A 23097-nucleotide genomic window follows, 5' to 3' on the forward strand; every position below is an offset into this window, starting at 1 on the left:
CTGCCCGGTAAGCAGGAGATCTAGGTTCGATTCCTGGCTGAGGTGGTATTTTTTCGCAAAATAATTACGAGTTTTCACGACTGGTTCGTGGTCGGGCCCCGCCGTGACGCACACCCTCCCTTCTTATTTTGTAGATAAAACGCAAATTTCTGAGTTGATTATAAAAAAACTTCTATAGATTATCATTTTCAATCATTAATAACTCAAAATTTTGCGTGATTGTTTGCAAAATAGTAGGACTTTTCTGCCCAGTTTAATCCGTTTTATATATGAGCAATTGACAGTAAAATTTTGGAAACCCTATAGATTGCAATCTATCAAGTATAATAAATCCTTTACTTACATAACCTGTTTATTATGTATAATGCGTTATATTTTTAAACTGTAATAACGTAAGATCTACATGCTGAAATATATTTTATTCGAATTTAATGTATTGTCAATTCTATCCCCCCCCCCCACATTATTGCAGAAAGAAATATATATGAAGGAATATATAATTGTAAATAAAACAATTAATTTGCTAAATTGTATCTTCTGTAAATAATCAGTATTGCTAGCAAATAAAAATCTATCCAATGGTTACATGATTGCTTTTATTATCAATAATTGGTTGAAATAGCAATTTCATGACGAACTAGCTGTTTCATGATAGAAATATTATTTTGGACTAACAACTAATCAAATGTAACAAATCATATTCGTTTTCGGTACTAATATATTTTTTGTCATTATATCTACAAATCAAATTTGTTACAAGGTACTGGTGGTTTGTTAAATCCACAAAATCTTTTCTCTTAGTGTATTTCAAGAATATGTTGCTATAAAAAGATGAACATGAGACAGAACGTCACAACGAAAAACTGCTTGTACAGGAAAATTAGTCGACACTTTTACACAGTTTTTAAATAAGATGATATCTTTATACTTTTTTTTTAATATTTGTTTAAAAATAATATGATTTTTATAATATATTAATTTTATTTTATAGATTTATAGATATTAATATCACTTTTATATTTTAAAGACTGAATGTCAATTCCTTTGAATTTTATATTCAATTGTATTCAATTATATTCGTTATATTTAATTGGAATAAACTGCTGATACAATTCTAAAAGTCATATAATTCGCTATTATATATATATTGTCAATATAATATAATTATTAAAAGCCGCTGGAGCTTGTTAATGTATAATTATTGATAATCCTGCTTTCGGTAGGCCTGCCACTTTAAATGTAACTGACAAAACATAATATTTCTTATTACAACTGCTCGGTATGAAACAAACACTGTTTAAATTCCCAAAGCAAGGGAGCAATACGCTGAATGTGGAGAAAATTCCACTAAATTCCACAAAATTTCAAAATTGTGTTTAGACGAGAGGCGACAACTCATTTTGTAAAAGTTGCATTAGAACGTGTAACTTTATCCAAGGGAGAGTAGCAGAGCCCATTGCTCGTCTCAATTAAGCTCCCCAGACACGGGGAGCAGTACGCTGAATGTGGAGAAAATTTCAAAGCTATATTTAGACGAGGGGCGTCAACTCATCTTGTAAAAGCTGCATTAGAACATGTAACTTTTTCCAAGGGAGAGTAGCAGAGCCCATTGCTCGTCTCAATTAAGCTCCCCAGACACGGGGAGCAGTACGCTGACTGTAGAGAAAATTTCAAAGTTGTATTTAGACGAGAGGCGTCAACTCATCTTGTAAAAGCTGCATTAGAACATGTAACTTTTTTCAAGAGAGAGTAGCAAAGCCCATTGCTCGTCTCAGAGTCTGTTCATTGCGAGATTGCTTCTTTGTATATTCGTTGTTCTCTATATCTAGAGGCCACTCGATAGCAGTTCCACTTCGGCAGTAATATATCCTACCTTACAGCGGCTTCAATCTACAATAATGAAGTTTCTTAAAATGAGAATCCGATAAAAAAGTTTTTATGCATGAACATAAAATAAATATATATATATATATATATATTATAACATTATATGAAATATATTCATATTAGTTTCTCCTTTTTTATTTTGTTTACATGGAAAATTGCATATTTCAATAGAATTTCTAATTATTGATTTTATTCATATTTTCTTGATAATTCATATTTTCTTGAATAAGTATTATTATTTCATATTATCAAGAATCTTTTTACATTGTTGCATAGGATTAATTGGCATAGAATATGAATTAATCCAAAAAATATTTATTTAATTCTTCGCCACTAGAATTTTCATAAAGAAAATAGTAATAAAGGAAAATAAAAATAATTATTAAAAATTAATTAGAAGAATTTTAATTTTTGCTTGTTTTATAAAAGATAAAATCTTAAGTTATGAAGAAATCAAATAAAAATGTCCATATAATCACATATATTTTTGATCATAAATATATATGATTATATATATTTTTATTCAATTTTTTTCTCAATTTATCTCAACTTAACTTTTTGTAAAAGAATATTAATGTGAAACTTATTCTTTTAATTATTTCTTATGTTCTCTCATTATTACTGTTATTTTTCTTGTGCCAAAGTTTTATACAAAAATTTTACAAAAGAAAGAAATTAATATAAATATATATGGGCATTTCGTAATTATATGTTCCTGCATAAAAATTTTTATTAATAGAAAATTATTCCGTTTTAAGCTGAAAATTTGTACCAAGATCCTTTACTTTCATAAAGGATTTGGACAGACAATAAAAGAAATGCACATTTGACAACAATAGGGGCGAAATAATTATCGATCCTTTAGAATTAAGCATATAAAACATTTCCTTCTCATTTGAACCAAACATAATGAATATGAAATTCAAAGGTGATATTTTTTTGCAACATTGCAAAGCGTGGTTTTGAGTTAAAAGATGAATTAATTTTGCATTAATAAAAAATATTAATTTGGACTTATACATTTTTATTGAGAAATCGCACATTTTCTGAAAAAAATTTTGTCCAAGATACATTCTTCGTTGAGACGTAATCATTGCATCACGTGAAACAGAACTAGAAAGGAAAAATGTAAAACAACATTGTCTCATTAAAAAACTGAAAAATTCCTAAATACATATTCCGCATATTTGTTTATAAAGAATTATATTTTTATTTGATCGCTACAATTCTACTTTATATTTAAGATTATTAATATTTGTACTATAACGGAGCATATGTAATGCTCCGTTACTAAGCGTGCGCTACGCGGCCCACACCAGGGTCGCCCGACATCCCCGATCGCGACCGAGCGACATACGCGCGCCGCTGATCTGTCATACGTCGACAGCGTTTTGCAATTTAACAAATCGCGTGTTGACAAGCGCAAGAATGGGTATATAAACCCAACAAATTTTGCAAAGAACAATCAGACCTGTCCGATCATTCGAAATACTTTTCCGATCCGAACAATACGAGAATTTTCTTGTTCAGAATATCGAGTATTCTCAGTATTCACTTTCTCTTCTTATCCGAAAAGTGTTCTCGGGCTTTTCTTTTGTGGAATACTGAGCGTTCTCAATATTCTCACTTTCTTCCTATTCGAAAAGTCGAAGTGTTCTCAGACTTTTCTCCTGCGGAATACCGGGCGTTCGCGGTGTTCTCGTTTCCTCTTGTTCGAAAAGTTGGAATATTCTTGGATTTTTTTTCTGCGGAATACCCGGCGCTCGCGGTATTTTCGTTTCCTCCTCCGAAAAATCGGAATGTTCTTGAACTTTTCACCTTCCCACAAGAATATCGAACGCTCTCAGTATTCTCGTTGCCTCACACACGAAAAGTCGGAGATCTCGGACTTTTCCTTCGACGTACGAAAACACGTGTTACGCATCTGTGGTTGCCTAATAACCCGTACCTTCGAGCGCTTGGCAACACAAGGGCCCGTTTGCCTAGCAACGCGCTGCGTATCCGACCCACGCGCTATCCCGCAAGTATACGCGTTCATATTCACTATCCGACCAGGCTGTGAATCTCTCAATTATAATCAAACATATCTTTCGAACAGATGCGAAGCGGTGTCACATTCTAAAGAACGCGTAATTGCCTACGCGAGTACTTTGAATGGAGCTGGGCGCAATTGTTTGAGCGCACGGAGCTTGAATGCCTTGTTGTATGGGGGATCCGCCACATGCGGAATTATTTGGAGGGATATAAATTCACAGTTGTCACTGACCAGACTCTCCGATGAGTCCAGCGCCTGGAATCCCCGAACGGACGGCTCGGACGTTAGATACTCGAACTCCAGCAATACACATTTGACGTGAAATATCGCCAGCTCAATAGTGTAGCAGACTCTTTCAAGGTGTCCCGCCGTCAATATCGTCTATGTCCCGCCGTCAATATCGTCGCATTATTTTCGAAGCTCGTCACAAATTTCGCTGCTGTGTGACATAATCTTTCTGCAAATAGTACTCTACTTTGTACTATCAGCTTCAGCATGGAATATATACGAAATTTTCTTTGCTTATATGATACATACTTCGCGGACCCCAATTCTATGATTATATATATATATTATATATATATAATCATAGAATTGGGGTCCGCGAAGTATGTGTCATATAAGCAAAGAAAATTTCGTATATATTCCATGCTGAAGCTGATAGTACAAAGTAGAGTACTATTTGTGATATTTGATATATATATATATATATATATATATATATATATATATATAGAGATAGCGGAATATCTCTTAAAATTTTTGCCCTTCCGGTATCACAATTCAAATATATATGATTTTAGTTCTAAATATGTGGAGATTATGACGTTATATACATGTAACGGAGCGTATCCCTCCGCTCCATTCCTCCTCCGAATTTCCCCCGACCGACTCCGTCGGGGACCGCCGAACATCAGGCGGAGTGCGGCAGTGGCCGCAAAGAGGCAGTAATGCCTCCTTTTTTAATCTGTCAATATGCGAACTTCAAAGCGTCGGAGAATATCACGAAAACATGTATGTTTTCGTGGTATTTCCTCGCACCGCGCTACGCGTCGCGCCGACAAGCGCTAACGCACTCCGCACCGCGCCACGCATCGTACCACCGAGCATGAACGCGTCCCGCGCCGCACCGACGCCGCGCCACGCAACCGAGCGAGCGTCCCGCATCGCGTCACGACGCGTCCACAAGCGCGTAACCACCCCCGCACCGCGCCGTTACCTTCCCACCGAATTCCTTCCCTATCTTTAATCATCCCCCGCTCCTATTCCGTCTAATCCCCAAAAAACCAATTATACCCGATCCTTTTTTCCGCTCCTGGGGAGAGGGATGCTAACCCCGAGATCGACCAATTCGACCGATCCGACCGAAAATACCGAGGTCGATCTCGGATATAAAAAGGCATCGCTCTCCACAGGAAATCACTCCTCGTTGACTCCTGTTCCTAGCTCGTTTTCCGAGAGCCCGTCTCAAGGAAGCGAGCATCCGAAACCGGTAGCAAGCCTGAGTTTTGTTGGGGCTCTCCCCAACGCGCCAAGTTCGCTTGGCCTGGCCGAAAGCCGTCTCTATTGGCTGGAATTCTCCCCTTTCATATTAGGGCCAATAGACTAGCGAACATTTACTGGAAGGAGAGGGAAAATAGAAATGGAAATGTTATCTCTAGCAGAACGAGGAGGGAAATTAGAGAGCGGGCGGACGCAGACGCTATGGAGTCCTGGAGGGCGCTTTTGGCGGATCCCAGACAATCCGGGGTTAGGATCAGGGAGGCCCTTGCTCCTATGCTCGACGGCTGGATAAGTCGCGGGCACGGTTCGTTGACATTTCATATGACGCAGCTTCTCAGCGGACACGGCTGTTTCAACGAATTTCTGGCTCGAATGGGTCGGGCTCCCTCGTCCTTATGCTCACATTGCACGGGCGGAAGAAGTGACAACGCGGACCATACTCTGCTTGAATGCAGAGCATGGTTTTGGAAGAGAATTATTCGACTCGTTGGGTTTTGAACTGGGGGACATTGACCTGACTTGAGAAAGATATTGGGGGCTATCATCCAAGGACAACAGAAATGGTCCGCGTTTAGCAAATTTGCGGGGGAGATTATGTCCATCAAGGAGCAAGCGGAGAGGGACCGACAGGGCACAGGGTAAGCACTGGTACCGGTGGTGGTAGCATGTTCATGTGTGTAATTGCAAACATGTAATGTAATCATTATTTATTCCTCCTTTTTATCTAACATTATTTATTATTTATTATAAAAGTCCTATTTATTTACCCTTTATTTATTATACTATCTGTCGTGCATGTATGCTAACTTACATACCCAATAGTGGTACTGTCATCGTTTCGTTCATGGTACACTGTGTGTTTGAGTAAAGTGTGTGTGTCCTTTGTATCACCTATCCTCCGTATCTCGCACGGCAAGCCGAGAGTTGCTAGGGTCTCCCCAGCGCGTCGAGTTCGCTCGACCCGACTCCGCCATTTCTGAGATTTCTCCGCCAGGTATCGGAGTTCCCCCCGATACCACCTCTCCGAGCACCAGGGTACATCTTGATCGGCCGAGTACACTCGGCACCGTCACTTTCTTCTCCGCACACAGCTGGGGCCCTCCCCGGCTGGCCGAGTTCATTCGGCATTCACACAGACGAGGGGCGCACCCCCCGTCAGCCGAGCCCTCTCGGCAGAGAACGGGCACACCCGTTCTCCGATCTAAACGATCCGACGACCTCGCGAATATCCACCCTCGCGACAACACCCGCGACACGCGTGCACGTTTCAACCAACGCCGATTTAAAGGCCCGCGACGAACACGTGCGACACCGCCGCCGCCGCGCGCGCCCCGCGCCACCGAACTGCGCGCCGCGACCAGTATCGCGCCGACCGCCAGAGCGATATCTCATTTTGTATCCACGCGCTATCCGCGCGCCGATCGCCGTCTCGCCCGTCCACGGCCACGAACATTGACGCGAAGATTCGGTGCATTCCATCGCACCGCTATTAATTGAATAAAGCATCGTTATTTCTTATAATTATCGCCTAATAACTTAATAACAACTTTCTGTCTCCAACGTCCTCGCTTCCCCTCCTGGCAACCGACTGACCGCTCTCCGCGCGGGAAAGCGAGACCATTTTATACAAGTACAAAAATAGATTCTGAATGGCTTCCAAAAACATTGGCTTCGATACTTCCCAAATTGATAAATCTTTTTCCATGAAACGATATCGCGTATCCACTATGGGCCTGCGTTATAAATGACATAAATTTACGACCTGATGTATCTACTGAATGTACTATCACCATTCTAAGTACAATAGCAGACATATGTTTTCTATCATTCAATTCCGGGTGTGCGTCACGGCAGGGCCCGACCACGAACCAGTCTTGAAAACTCGTAATTATTTCCGCATCATCTGCCCGTGGTATCGCCGACAATTTAAAAAAGTCCACGAGAGACCGGGCTTTAAAGATTACAGCATCCGTCAAAATCGGCTGTATCGTTTATTCTTCTTATTTTCAACAGATTTCCGTGAAACGCCAGACTAATGGAAGAAGTGCGTGTCACGGGAGCGCCAATCCGAAGTGCTACACCGAATACACAACGAACCGATCGCAGAGCATTTAAAGATAGCAAAAACGATCGCGCAAACGGCCGCCTCTATTAATGGCTCGGAATGTTTGTCGATATCGCACGCTATGTACAAAACTACGAAAATTGTCTTGCACACAAAATAACACAGGAATCCGGCCGGATTTCTCCATCCGTCATATGTGTTAGCTCCATGGAAAAAGATCACTATCAATCTCGTGGACACTATTCCGCTCGACCATGGCCATTCTGACCATGGATTACTAATCATGCAAGACCAATTTACTAAATAGATGGAATTACGACCTTTACCAAGCAACCTTTACCGCGGCCGTAATACAGGGGCTGACGAAACAGATAATCTTCCGGACTGCCCCTGCAGTAATGTCCGACAATGGTCGTCAGTTTATAGCGGGACAATTCAAAATCGTGCTGCGAACGTATGGCATTAAGTACCGACTCACTCTCACCTACTCCCCTCATTGCAATCTGATGGAATGAACCAACCGAACGATCGAAATTGTGATCAAGCAATTCATACAGAAAAATCACCGGCGGTAGGATCATCACATCTCCGCACTCCAATTTGCGTACAATATCGCATGGCACAAGGCCATCGGATATACACCTGCCTACTTAAACCACGGCCGCGAATTAAACAGCCCTCACTACGAAGATTGACAATCAGTGAATATACCATCACCTAATATTAATAACCGACCATTGAAAGAAGCCTGCAAAGTCATACACGTAAATCTTGCCCACGCTTTCCAAACAGCTTTCCAAAATATTATAATTTGCAACACCGGCCGTGGCAGCTCGTAAGTAGTATGTGGGTAGCCATGGCCTGTCAAAACAAACCCCCACCACTTTCTCACTGGCGCCAAGGGCGTGGCCTCCCGCTGTCAAAAAACTGTCAGTCACGTGGGAATGGAACGTTCTGATTGGTCGGTGAGCAAGTGATAATTACGTAATTAATGGGGCTATTCTGATTGGCTGAAGCCAAAGCTGCCCGGCGCGTAATTGACTCTGCATAGTGCTCCATGTGTGTGATTGGTTGTCGAATTGTTAGACGAAAAAGAGGAACGAGGAGAAAGTCTGGGAAGATTTTATTTTCGGAGTCCGAAAATAAAATGGCGTCTGCGAAAAAGAAAGATGGAGGGTGTGAAGGGAATATACTTGACGAGAATGGAAATGCGGTTTTTATGACACGAGGGATAGAGCGAGGAGAAGAAAATTGATTTTTTGCGAGTTTTTATTACGTGTATATGGATTATGATAAATCATGTTTTCTAGGACAGAAGGTTTCTCGACGCCTCATAGCTAACGAATTTAAATAAATTTCTCGAGTTGACATTTTTTGTATGGAGGAAATGAATAAACGTTTTGAAGACGAGAGGTTTTCAAAGTAATAACCATTAGAGTTATTTACCGAATCGTATGGTATTTGGGGGAGGAAAACAGGAACGGCCAGGTTTGCACTAGAGTTTTGACGACGTCGACGAATTTGAAGTTATACGAGGCTTTTATCCTATGACAAACGTGGGTTGAAAAAATTTTCTTTCGACGCGATGATAACTTTGCAGGAATACTGAAAGATGAAAGAGAGAGAGAGAGAGAGAGAGAGAGATGTCAAGAAAGCATAGAGATACTAGGAGACAATAGGAAAACACGTTCGTGCAGGTCATCGTAAATAGCTTTAAAAAAAAAAGGAAAGAAGTTGAAAAAATTTAAAGGATAAAGGGAAAGATAAAGAAACGATGTAAATTTACATTTATGTTATCATGTATAAGCTAAATTTATTATTTTTCACATATATATATGAATATGTTTTGTTCAAAATTAAATACATTATTCAGTTATTATATAAAAATTATAACTCTCGATTCATTAAAATTATATTAGTAATTTCTTTAAATTTTAGTGTAATTAATTCTAAAAATACAATATTAAAATATGTATCCAAAAATGGTAAATTATTTATTTGCGTTCTCACAGCAACTTCGATATCCTTTTGGTTGCGGAGAGTGAGTTTGCGCTCATGTACCGAATACTGTCTTGAAATTGCTGCCACGTGTCCGGATCAAAGCTGATTCCTTCTGCAGAATTACCACTCAATTTAATAACAGGCTCGAAGACCTTTTCCTTAGATAATTGTAATCTCACGTGTAATTTCTTCGTATGAGAGGTATTGAGAGGGTAGTACGTTGTAGAAAGCAGCAAATTTGTTCCACATTTTGCACAGAGTTCTTGAATATCTTGCGAATATTTTCTAATTTAGCGGGATTCGCAGCTTCTTGTCCGGCCATATTACTAAGAGAATTTTGAACAAAATGTCCACTTTTAACAAACGAAAACTCGGAGAGATATTTTCGAAATAGACGCTTCGAATGTCGATACTCGAGTGAAGCAGTGTAGCGGTACAACATTACCTACTTATATCGCATCTTCCCCACCCTTTGAAATAAACAAAAAAAGTACGTTTTATAAATAATATACAGTTAAACCGTAGATTCTAGAAGAAACGCGTCTTTTTGCTTTGTCTCTGCTTTTTTCAAGGAAAAACTTTTCTCGAATAATAGAATTATTACAGATTCGATCATGTTCGAACACGAGTGAGTCTTAGATGTTAGATGAGAAAAATGTTAAATAAATAAATTATTGAACATTCGATTAAACTATAATTTTACGTTGCTCTTTTTCAACAAGGAAAGAATTTTCTCGAATAAAGCGAATATTATAGGTTCGATCACATTCGAACGTGTCAGAGTAGTAAATGAGAAAATTTTAAAAATCATCGTAAAATCATGCAGAAACTATTTCAAGAAGAAGAAGAAAGTATCGAAATATACAATAGAAGTACGAGTAAGAAATATTTTATAAATGTTTAAAATTTGTTAATGTTTAATTTTGTTACGTCCTGATTGTCCATTTTTAGGTCAATACATTTAAGTACTTTACCCTGGGATTGAACCGGTTTGTGAATTAATCAACCCCGAATAGGAAATGAATTTTATAAATTTTGTATCGGGGATCCTTCTTATTAATTTGATTATTGATTATAATTCGGATAATTTACCTCGAAATCAATTTTTCTTAATTTATATTTAGGAATTTGCTTAATTATTTTAGTTTTAGTTTGTCTTTCCAAATTCTTAAGTTTTAGGAATAATGAGAAGGGATCTTTATTTAAAATTATCATTTGATTTAACTGAAATCTTAATCTTTTAATTTGAACTTTGCGCCCTCCTCTTTTGGGCATGAATACGTTTGAAAATAATTATTTATTATTAAGATTCTAAATTCAAATTATTCAGTCGCAACACCATTGACTGTGACTAAATGGTACACTACGTTATTGTTAGCGACCGATTTTGGATTTAGAATTATAATCTTGATTTTAATTAAGAATTTAAGATTTCAGTTTTCCTAATTATTTTAGTTTAAAATTTACCTTTATTTAATCGAGGAGGCTTTTAAATTCTCCTAAGAGAAATATTACAGAAATTGATTATAAGTTTAGAATTTAACCCTAAGGTTGATTACGCGCCACTGACTAATGTCACCGCCTAGGTAGTACCGAAGAAAAGCCGCTTTTTCCGCACGCATATTTATAGGTGGAAATGGTCAGAATCCCCGCGCGAGCTTCTCACCACTTCCTTCTTTCAAACCCATAATTAAGAGGGGGAAGGTTCTTTCTCAGAGGTGTCATCTGAATCTTCGTTGGTAACAATCGAAGCCTGGTATCGACAAGAATTCAATCAATAAATCAATAAATCAATATTTTATCATATTACGCGCATTCCTTCATTTAAAATTATAAGATGTAGATAGCCGTGACAATTTGTTAAATGTTTAAAAATTTGAAGAAGCAAGAACTTTCCTCAAATTTAAATAACTATTTATTTGGACGTGCTATATATCTGGCACCGTTTATAACAAAAAAACGCCGTTAGCAAACAAAAAAAAAGTGAAATCGAAAAAGGTTAAACTACAAGTAATATAAATTTTTCAAGAAAAAATGATTTATTACTTGGGCTGAGATAGCATTCCTATCCCTCGCGCTCTCGAAACTACGGGATAATTCTACAATTTTTTATAAATCTCTTTTGGAAAAGATTTTCCCTATATATAGTACGTTTTGGGCTATCTAAAACTATTTCTGAGTTGAACTCTTTCGTGCTTCACCCTGGTTTCGTCACGCGAGTTTTAAAAGTTTCGGATTATTTTGCGCGAATAAAGGCGGGAAAAATGGGCAGTGAAGTGATTAGAAGAAGCGTAAAATTAGCATCGATGTTGAATACTTACATAAACGCGGAGAAATTTTTAACTAAAATATCTAACGTTTCGCTCGATGTCAACTATCTGTTTTTCACACGTTTTTCGTACAAATGTTCTGATACAATATTGGGAGTATTGTATCAGTTAGGATACTTTGGTACCGACACGCGTTTATTTCGGATTGCCGGAGAAATAACTGAAACGCGACGTGCGATTGGACACGAGGAGGAAGATGTGGCTGGAGACATCCAAAATCTCCTCTTTCATCTCCACAATGGTAAGTGACTCTCTATTATTTTTATAAAAGCAACTCATATATCGAACTCGCGATTTAGCTAATTTTTAATAATAAATTATAGTAAGAAAGGCATGTCAAAGAGTCACTGCGGTGGTGAATCCTCACGCAAATTCGAAGGTGACGCGCAAAGGACGAGGCAGAAGCAAGTTCAGCGCGTAAGCAATATTATTAAAAACTAGACGGGAGTAATGTTAAAAAATACAATTTTCCAAGATTAAAATATTAATGCTTTTAGGAAGGCCACGTATTGAATCTACGCAGGAATTAGAAGAGGAGGCATCAGAAATTATTCTTTTAAAACAAATAGTAAAAGTTAGAAAATCTTAATACAACTTTGTTTTTAGATACGGCAGTAAGTACTCCCGATCAGCGAGTGTTTTCGCCCGGTAAGTCGATAGAGAGAAAATATTAATTAAAGTACATAATATCTTTATTGATTAAGGACATAATATTAATATCGAAAATAAAAATTTACGATATATTTTTTCTTAGAATACCATATGAATTCCCCCGTAACCCCGGAAGAAAGAATTTGGAGCGATGAAGAAGGAGAAGAAGAAGAAGAGAAGGAGGAGGAGGAGGAGATGGAGGAGCGCGAGGAAGAACCCGAAGAAGGAAGAGGAAATTAGAGAAACACCGCCTGGTATATAATCTTTTTTCTTACTTTTTCGATTTATGTTCGTATTCAATTTTAAATTATCGAACTTTTTTAATAGGAATTCCTCCCAGCCCTATTCTCTATGCGAGAAGGAGATACTATCGATAAAAGGCGAGTTACCTCAGAAAAATATGCTCGTTTACTAAATTAAATACGAACATAATATTCTAAGCAATCTTGAAGTATTTTCTATAAAATGTTTCTAATTTTTTGTAACTTTTGCACAGAAGCGAACAATGAAGAGCCGCAGGAGGAGGGCTTTCATCTCAGGAAAATTTGGAGGAGGAAGAGGTTGAGGAGGAGCAGCAGGAAAGGAGCAGGAAATAGCAGACGAAGAAAGGAAGGAGGAGGAGGAGGAGGAGGAGGAGGAGGAGGAGGAGGAGGAGGAGGAGGAGGAGGAGGAGGAGGAGGAGGAGGAGGAGGAGGAGGAGGAGGAGGAGGAGGAGGAGGAGGAGGAGGAGGAGGAGGAGGAGGAGGAGGAGGAGGAGGAGGAGGAGGAGGAGGAGGAGGAGGAGGAGGAGGAGGAGGAGGAGGAGGAGGAGGAGGAGGAGGAGGAGGAGGAGGAGGAGGAGGAGGAGGAGGAGGAGGAGGAGGAGGAGGAGGAGGAGGAGGAGGAGGAGGAGGAGGAGGAGGAGGAGGAGGAGGAGGAGGAGGAGGAGGAGGAGGAGGAGGAGGAGGAGGAGGAGGAGGAGGAGGAGATGACAGGAGAAGAACAAGTGAAAGAGGAGGGGGAGGAGGAAGAAGAAAGGGAATAAGCACGTGTTGGTCACGAGATCAGAAATTTTAATCATTTATTATTAATCGGGGAAAATTCGCGCCGCTTTAGAAATTTCGCGATATTAGGAAGAGAGGCGATATTCCGTTTGCGTCCGCTACCCGAAGAAGTGGATGTTTATAACTGGCTTGAAAATGCATTCGCCGAAATTTATGCGTTACATACCTCCGAACCGCATGATTACGTAGGATTTTCATTCGATTCGGAGGATTTAACGCACGATCCGGCGGGATTATCATTTCGATCGGCACGCGACTTAACTCGTGAGGACATTTGGCGTCGAGTTCGGTAGCGCAAAGCTCCGGAGGTTATGATATCGCGCAGAATTTTAACGTATGCGTTTTCAATGTCGCGGCGCCCAGAGATCGCGGACGCGTTTCGAATAAACTTACACGGAAAGACGTTGCGAAACGTTCGATTTTAACAATCTCTAATTCGGACAATTTATGTTTTCCCCGCTCTCTCGTGACCGCGCAAATTTATCACGAACGCGGTACGTTGCGTGCGGGGGAACTTCACGAGCGGTGGAATATGGTAAGACATCAGAATTCCTCGTTACAACGCGAACTCGCGTTGGATTTGATGAGGAGAGCTGGTGTCACCATTCCATCGGAGGGTTGCGGGATTCGGGAAATAGAATGTTTCCAATGCTTTCTCGCCGCATCTAATATAGCTATTATTGTTTATAATTCTGCTACTTTTGGACGCGGCGAGAGACCCTTATTTGACGGAAGCACGGTACTCGCCTCTCTAGAACGCGAACCTTTATATCGGCTAAATATTATATATCACGAGCAACATCGACATTATAGCCCAATTTTAAATTTAAAAGCAGCCGGGGAGTAGAGGAGAGTATTGTATTCCATGTAATATCGGATATCGCGAGGAAAAGGGTCACCGCTGTTCGAATAAATGTTCGCGTTGTAACAACGTGCCGCCGTGCGATCAATGCGAAATCGTGGAACTCGTTAGGTGTGAGACTTGCAAACGTTCGTTCTTCGGAAACGCATGCTTCGAACATCATCGGGCGACAAAGTCGTATGACGGTAAAACTCCGACGAGCGTTTGTAACACCATTCGTCTCTGCGAAGGATGCGGGCGGGTTGTAAAAACGACAAAAAAACACGAATGCGACATTTCTTTTTATAAAATCTGCAGTTTGCAAAAACCCGTAAACCATCTTTGTTACATGCAGCCTCTCTCTCGCGAAGACAGATCCTCCGTTGTTGAGTGCGGCGGGGATTCTTCTGTATTTGCGAGAGAGAGCGAGCAGAATAACTCAGGTGAGCGGAAATGCAAAAAGGGACGAGTGGCATTCGTGTTTTATGATTTTGAGACACGCCAAGACCAATCACTTGAGGGAACCGAAATAAAAATTCACGTCCCGACTCTGTGTGTCGCGCAACAGATTTGCGATTCGTGCGCGGAGATAGATGATTTGTCGGTGCGATGCGAGTGGTGCGGAGTACGCGAATTTGTTTTTCGCCAAGATCCGGTAAAACAATTTATCGAATTCGCAACACGTCCTACAAAACATTTTATACGTATTATCTGCATAGCGCATAACGCGAAATCGTTCGACGCGCAGTTTATCCTTCGGCACATTGTAGAAAATTATTCCGGATTAGAACCTCGTGTAATTTTAAACGGTACAAAAATTATGGTCCTAACAGCGAATCGCGCGAAATTTATCGACAATGTTAATTATATGTCAATGCGTTTGTCAGAATTACCGAAGGCCTTCGGGTTACCGGATACTTGTGACAAAGGTGTCTTTCCGCACTTATTTAATACTGTCGATAATCAAACATATGTCGGTCCACTACCCGATGTTCGCTATTACGCGCCCGAAACCATGCGAACAGAGGAACGCGAATGTTTTCTCGCGTGGCACGCAGAAATGTCGGAAAAAAATGTAATATTTGATTTCCAACGTGAAATACTCGAGTATTGTCGCACCGATGTTGATATCCTTTGCCGAGCATGCATGGCCTTCCGAAAAATATTCTTACAGCGGGGAAACGTGTGTCCATTCGAGGAATGTACAACTATCGCTTCAACGTGCATGAGAGTTTTTCGGAAAAACTTTTTGCGCGAAGGAGAAATAGGAATTATTCTTTCGGGTGGATACAGATTTAAAGATAACTAGTCGCGCAAAGCCGTGCCATCCCCCTTCGGAACCCTTTAAAAACCGCGACTTGGAGCGGATCGCTCTCTTCTCGCTTCTCATCGCTCCACGCCTTCACGGTCGGGACCATCCGAAGTTGTCAACAAATCTCTTTTATCAGTTAGAATCTGTGCGCGATTCTTATATTTCGTGTGATTCGACGATCCAGCCTAGCTATTACACTTCTCGACCATCACCAGCGGTCCATAAAAGTAAGTCCAACTTTATCACTTTTTCCCGCGGTAACTGGCAGTTTGGTTCGCGACCTCTACATATTTGTCTCATTAAAACACTCCAACATTCCAAATTGGCAAGCCGCCGATTAACTCAGTGAAGCTGCCTTCCCCGATTTCTTCACACTCCGACTTGGCAAGCCGCCGATTAACTCGGTGAAGCTGCCTCCCCCGATTCCACAACATTCTATTCCACAACCTTCTAAGCTGGCAAGCCGTCGATTAACTCGGTGAAGCTGCCTCCCCCGATTCCACAACATTCCAACCGGGCAAGTCGCCGATTGATTCGGTGAAGCTGCCTTATCTCGATTCCTCAATTTCTCTCTTATCTGACTCTCATTTATATAGTGAACCAAACAAATGCCATTCGGAACGGACGAACGAAACGGGCATTGCGACACCGTCGAGAGAAAGCGAATAAGCGGATTCGTCGCGAAACCTGCCACGCCGAAGAACTCGCGGAGCGATTAATAGAAGTAGAGCCGGGACTAGCCAACATCTCGCTGCATCAATACGCCACCGCCCTCCGCTCCGCGGCCGAATTCGAGAACCAATGTACTCCAGAAAACTTCGACGTGAAGAAGTTTTTTTACCTCGTCCGTCAATTTCCTCGCTCTCCCACCCATCCACCTCCTGGCACCTTCTTCATCCCACGAAAATTTAAACCCGACAAGCAATTTTGGGACCAAATCTCCAAACACGAAATAATCGATACCGTCCCTATGTATATTTCCCGTGATCCTCTTCCCTACCTCGTCCCAATCAAGGCTTTCCGCATCGCGCACCCTAATCCTCCTCCACACCTGCAACCCGATCCCATAGACATGCTCGCGATCACCAACTTTTTGCCCCAATTAGAACAATTGGGAATATAAGCCCAGATTTTCCTTGTCCGCGGTTATTTTTTATTTTTTATGTATAAGACTTTTCTTTGTAACAAATACCTCAACTCTTTTTTAATGTACACGAACAGAAAATTGTAACTCGTTTTTATTATTTATTATTAAATTAGTTGATCAAAATTCGGTCTTAAATTTTTTTTCTCTCCTAAACTTGACCCCGCGCCGTTCCCGGCTCCCTGAGGATCGCACTAGGTCCATCCCTGGTAAAAGAGATTCGGTTCTCTGACCTAAAAAACGGACCACCGATAACGCGGGCGCAGGCAAGGGTAATAACGTCACCGACGCTGACCCGATCGCTGCCCCCTTAACGCGCATTCGACTCGCGGATCGACCTCACGACGTCGTTCCGTGAGAACAGAAGAAGTTCCGTGCGTCCACCCGAGTTCTCCTCCTCCTGACGAGAGATATTATCTTTCATCCAAAACCACGGATGTAACAGGAAAAATGGGAGTGCGTTTTCGAGGAAGAAATGCGCGAGAATCGAGAGATGCGAGAATTTCTTTGAAAATTACCCTATGATGCAAATCCCACCTCTCGATCCTCGCGATGCATTTTTCAGCGGACGCACTAGCAATATCGCGAGTCGGTACGAGGTTACAGGCACCGAGAAGATACGGTATGTAGACGTATGTTCTCTGTACTCGTACGTACTCAAGATCGGAGTTTTTCCAATTGGTCACCCGGATATTTATGTGGGCGAGGAATGCGCCGGTTTAATTGGAATTGCGCCAAATTTTAATTTTACTCCGAGAGTCTCATACGTTGCCGAGTACTCCCCCCGCGTGATCTCTTCCACCCGGTACTACCGTATCGCGTACGCGGTAAATTATTATTTACTTTTTGCCGTACATGTTGTGAATCATTTTCTTGCGACGCGTGCACTCATGACGATCCTGCGGAGCATGAGTTCGAGGGCACATGGGTGTCCTGCGAATTACGCAAAGCAGTCGAAAAAGGATATTTCGTGACGCGGGTAGACGAAATTTGGCAGTACAAATTCACGCGATATAACCCCGAAACGCGTCAGGGAGGATTGTTTACCGAATATATCAACACTTTTTTGCAACTAAAACAAGAGTATTTTATACATAAAATTTTGAAATATTGTAAATGGCCGAGCGAATGCAACGACGACGTTTCTAAAGAACGCTACCTGCGGGAATATGAAGCAACCGAGAGTATCATTCTCGATAACAACATCGTACGTAATTCCGGCTTACGCTCCGTCGCCAAACTCTGTCTTAATTCGTTTTGGGGGAAATTCGGCGGAGTAACGGAGTAACCTGCCGAATACGGAAATAATAAGATCCTCTCAGCGTTTCGCCGAATTGCTGTCGAGTCTTGAACACGAGATAGTCGATGTATTGCCCGTCAACGAGGATGCGATATACATTTCATGGCAGTTAAAGAGCGAAGCTGTGGTACCTTCACCATCATAACCAACGTGGTGGTAGCGGCATATACGACGGTACAGGCGCGATTAAAATTATATGAATATTTAGAAAAATTAAATCGTCGCGTATTATATTACGATACAGATTCTTATATATATATATACGAGCAGCGGTGATCCCGAGGAATACGAATCGCGTACAGGTAATTTTTTGGGTGACATGACCGACGAACCCGAGAGAGCATGGTAGCTTCATCGAGGCGTTTGTATCTAGCGGGCCAAAGTTTTACACGTACGTGATACGTACACCGGACGCACGAAAATATGAAATAAGATAAAGGGAATTAAATTAAATTTTGAAAACTCGAGGCTGCTTAATTTTAAGAGTATTTATAATTTATTATTAAATAGGGAAAAAGAGGAGGAGGAAGAGATAAATCTGCAATTTAAGACAACTCGCCGCACCGCGTTTCATGAAGCAATAACGCGAAACGAAATAAAAACGTGTGCTCCTTTTATTAAAGCGCAGATTCATCGACAATCATCTTTCTTATCCCTACGGTTTTATGATATATTTTACTTAAAATTAAGTTAGGTTAAGGCTCGAATTTTCCCCGTCCTCCCGCAAGTATAAATATGTATACAGGATAAATATGCTTGTAAAAATTAAGATTATTTTTTATTTTAGTCATAGTTTATTTTAGTATTAAATTTAAGAAAAAATGTAATTTGAAAAATGTATATTATACGAAGTTTCGATTAGAAAATGTAAAATTACAAATGTAAATTTGCGTTTAGTTATTAAGAAAAAATGTAATAAAAATATTTATTTCTCTAATTGTAAGAAAAAGTATAATAAAAAAATTTTGTAAAATTAAATTTTTAAATCCAATTTTTTCCCACTTTCTTATAATTTTCCTATAGCTTACTTTTATCACTAATTTTTTATACAGAGAATATTTTGAATTTACAATAGAGAATTTTTAAAATATTTTGTAAAATATTTTTTAAATTATAATCCTAAATTATAATCGCATAAGTTACGATCTTTTAAATTACTTTGTAAAAGAAAAAATTATAAATTTTTACATCCGCAATAATAAGTATTCAATTATTTTTTCGCGAATAAGCTTCTCGGCTTGAATTAGCTTTCGAGGAGCACCGCGTACAAGCTCGTAAGAGACGGTGCTCTCGCGGTGGACGCTCGAACGAGCGTACGAGCGAAGCTTGTCACGGACGAGTACGAGCTCGTTACGCAAAGATGCTAGTGCGAGCACACCTCCGCCGCGGTGAGGCCCTTCCGCGAGTAAGCTAATCTCAAAAATCTCAAAAATCTCTCTGAGAAAAAATCAAGAACCTCAAGTGTCCCATCCCTTTGTTTATTAATTTAAATACGACGCGCAAGACGTTTATTTCGCGAAATGGATGTACGCTGGAAACATCGATCGTGTGCGGACCGACGGGATGTGGAAAAACAATCTTTGTAAAGAGATTTCTTCATCATTTATTCGTTACGGCAGATGTCTACTTTGAAAGAATTTTGTTTTATTACGCCGAATGGCAGGATACTTATCAGCAACTTCAATACTCTACTACAAAACTCGAGATTTCGCAATCGAATTTCACGAGGGATTACCACGTCCGGAAGATTATTCTAACGATCCATCCCGCGCGAAATTGATAATAATCGATGATCTTATAAGGGAATCGTCCTCGAGCGAAGCGATCGTGGATCTGTTTATCAAGGGAAGTCATCATAAGAATCTCAGCGTAATTCTTATCACGTAAAATCTCTTTCATCAGAGCCGCGGACAACGCGATATATCTCTCGAATTACTTTGTAGTTTTCAAAAATCCACAAGATTGCGCGCAAATTCGCCATCTCTATCCCAACGATCCAAAGTTTCTCGAGGAAGCGTATCACGATGCCACGTCTCAATCTCACGGATATTTATTGCTCGATCTGAAACAATCAATTCCCGACGAGTACGTTTTCGCACGTGCATATTTCCCGATGATACGCTGAACTACGTTTACGTATCGTGCAGATCCTTTTCCGGAAGTTTCATATAAAAGTATCGCACTCGCATTCTCACGCAACAATCGCGCAACTTCCTCGCGATGAAGAAGAGAACGTCTTCGGTTAATGCGAGAAAAATCGCAGAACGATCGATCGGTAAGAAAAATATCTGTCTTCTCAAAGCGCTGTGTTATTTGAACAAAAATCAACGCGTCTCTTTCTTACGGCAGTCGGATGAAAAATTCATTCGTTGTATCTGTGAGTATGTTTTCAATACTCTCAAGGGTGACGTCCCGCTCGAACGTTCTGAAAAAAATCGTCTCGACAAATATAAACCATATAATATAAAGCATCTTTGCGTCGCACAGCGAAAAAAAATTGGAAAAGTAAGAAAAGGCTATTACTACAGCGAGGCGGATTTTTATCGTATCTCATAGAGCCTATACTTTTCGTTCCTATTTTCGAAAATTATCAGAGAATAATCAGAGAGAGAGAAAGAGAGAAAGAGAGAGAGAGAGAGAGAGAGAGAGAGATATCGAATAAACCTAATTATGGAAAGGACAAAGAAGATGATCTTGATTTCTACGGAAAATCTCGAAAGAATGCAGCATCGTTTCCAATAACATCAGCAATCGGAAATAGGCATCGATGAAAACTCCATGCGGCAGAATTCGGAGACGATACATGGATAAAATTTAAAATTTCGTACAAACACCCGGAACGACTTTTGTTACTGCTCGATATGAGCAGAATTCTTAATTCTCCACTCCGCGCGATGTAGGTGAGAAATGGAAATTGTATAAAGAAGTACTTTGGCGATATCTCCATTTTGATAAAGCGCAAAAGGAAGATTCGACGCGTAACGCCGCCAATGAGAACAATTCAGATGCGCAGGAGGGGACATGCTGGAACCAGCGCACGAATCACAATCATTGAGCAAACTTTCTCATCTTGATGAGCAAGTAAGTAATATACTACATGCTGAGTCTCTGCGTAAGCGCAAACGGTAAAGCGTCGAAAAAATATTAGAAAAGATGCCGAAAAGTTTTCGTGCCAACGCGCGTTTACTTTTGAAACATTTGATTGATAAAGCAGTACCCGCGAGAATTACTTGGGATGAGGAAGGAATCGCGACTATTGATGGTGACGTTATAAAAGATTCGAATATCGCGGAACTGATAAACGACGCGATGTGCGAAAGAAAAACCGTGAAAGCAACAGGAAGAGGTCAGTTTGCGCGATTATTACGTACGACAAACACCCCGGTTATATGTCAGGGCCGTTTACTCAGAGGCATGGACTGTATTACAGCCGGCTGGTGGCCTAATGATGTCGCCCATTCATGTAGGATGTGGTGTGAGGCAGGGTGATTCGCTGTCGCCCCTACTGTTCAATCTGGTCGTAGATCGGGCATTAGGAATTCTCTCGGGGGATGTTATCTATCGATTGGAATCGAGACTGATCAATGCATTAGGCTACGCAGACGATATTGTGCTCCTGTCCTCTACCAAAATCGGACTGCAGGAAAATTTGACACGGCTTCATGCCGCCTTTTTGCAAAATGGGTTAACTATCAACGCAAAGAAAACTGGCGTGCTCTCGATGGTGGCGTCTGGCAGAGACAAGAAGGTGAAAATTGACATGATACCTTACTTCACCGTGGGGGGAATGCTAATACCGCAGAGATCCCCAGTCGATGTCTGGACCTACTTAGGAGGCATGTATCAAGGTCACTAGGGAATACGCAAACGTCCCTCCTTTAGCCAATTCCATCAGGCAACTAACGAAGGCACCTCTGAAGCCGCAACAGCGGCTGAGATTGCTAAGGGATTGTCTCCTTCCACGGTATTACCACCGATGGATCATAGGGTAATCACCTCAAAGATCTTAAAGGAGATGGATGTGCTGCTGCGCGCTGCGGTGCGACAGTGGCTGCGATTGCCCCATGATGTGCCTGCTGGTTACTTCCATGCGCCGATACAGAGTGGCGGGCTTAGTATGCCTCTGCTAAGAACATTCATCCCTATACTGAAACATAACTGACTGCAGCGGTTGTGCAGGAGTACTCTGCCCGCGGCGTGCGCCGCTGCCGAAACCACGTACGTGGCTAGGCAGATGGTCTGATGTGACGATCAGATGCGCGTCCATGGTAACAAAGTTACCACAACTGCCGAGCTAAAGCAGCAGTGCACTGCTTGGTTGTACGAGTGCGATGGGGGCGGACTCAGGGAGGTGGGTTCGTCCAAATTGAGTTCGTGTCGGCTGGTGTCGTGCTGATGCTATACTCGGAGCTGACTACGTGCACTATCATCATGTACGGGTTAACAGCCTCCCGTCAAGAGCGAGGGTTTCCCGAGGTCGTGATGGGCGCAATGTTCGCTGTCGTGCGAGTTGTCCGGACACGGAGACGCCAGCGCACTGCATTCAGCGCTGCTTCAGAACGCACAGAGGGAGAATCCTGCGACATAACGACCTATGTCGTAAAGTCGATGGTTTCTTACAGAAGGGATGGCAAGTCGATGCGGAACTCGCGTATTCGACCTCTGCAGACAGCCCGACCTGACCGTTGTTAAAGGTGGTGAGGCAGTGGTCGTGGACGCGCAGGTAGTTTCCAGCGAAACCGCATTGAGTGTGTCCCATGAGCGGAAGGTGGAAAAGTACCGGTCTAATGATGTCTAATGGATCGAGTGGCAGAACATGCAGGAGTGCCTCGCAATAATGTTCGTTTCACCGCCATTACTATATCATGGCGAGGAATCTGTGCTCTCAGAGCGAACGCGAAATGCGTGCCCTCGGCCTAACATCCGGCCAGCTTTACTCTCTTACCACAAGAGTCTTCTGGAGCTCGTGGATGAACTGGCGGCGT

The 23097-nt window shown here is 41.2% G+C and overlaps 1 long non-coding RNA gene across 5 annotated transcripts in view; it reads right to left on the minus strand.

The window, feature by feature from the left end:
• LOC105425598 (uncharacterized) overlaps nt 1-23097 on the minus strand; it is a 98239-nt gene that overhangs the window by 64282 nt on the left and 10860 nt on the right. For 2 of the 5 annotated variants that reach the window (XR_016138148.1, XR_016138147.1), the window contains exons 3-4: nt 9671-9817; nt 5487-9603 (exon numbers count right to left, since the gene is read on the minus strand). The exons of the other annotated variants lie outside the window; for them this stretch is intronic. This is a non-coding gene — a long non-coding RNA (uncharacterized LOC105425598). Of the gene's footprint in view, nt 1-5486; nt 9604-9670; nt 9818-23097 lie in introns of those variants that run through there. 5 annotated transcript variants of the gene reach the window in all.

Source organism: Pogonomyrmex barbatus, unplaced genomic scaffold (genome assembly GCF_055798465.1).
Source record: "Pogonomyrmex barbatus isolate J1 unplaced genomic scaffold, ASM5579846v1 scaffold12, whole genome shotgun sequence".
In the NCBI taxonomy this organism is placed as follows: Eukaryota; Metazoa; Arthropoda; class Insecta; order Hymenoptera; family Formicidae; genus Pogonomyrmex; species Pogonomyrmex barbatus.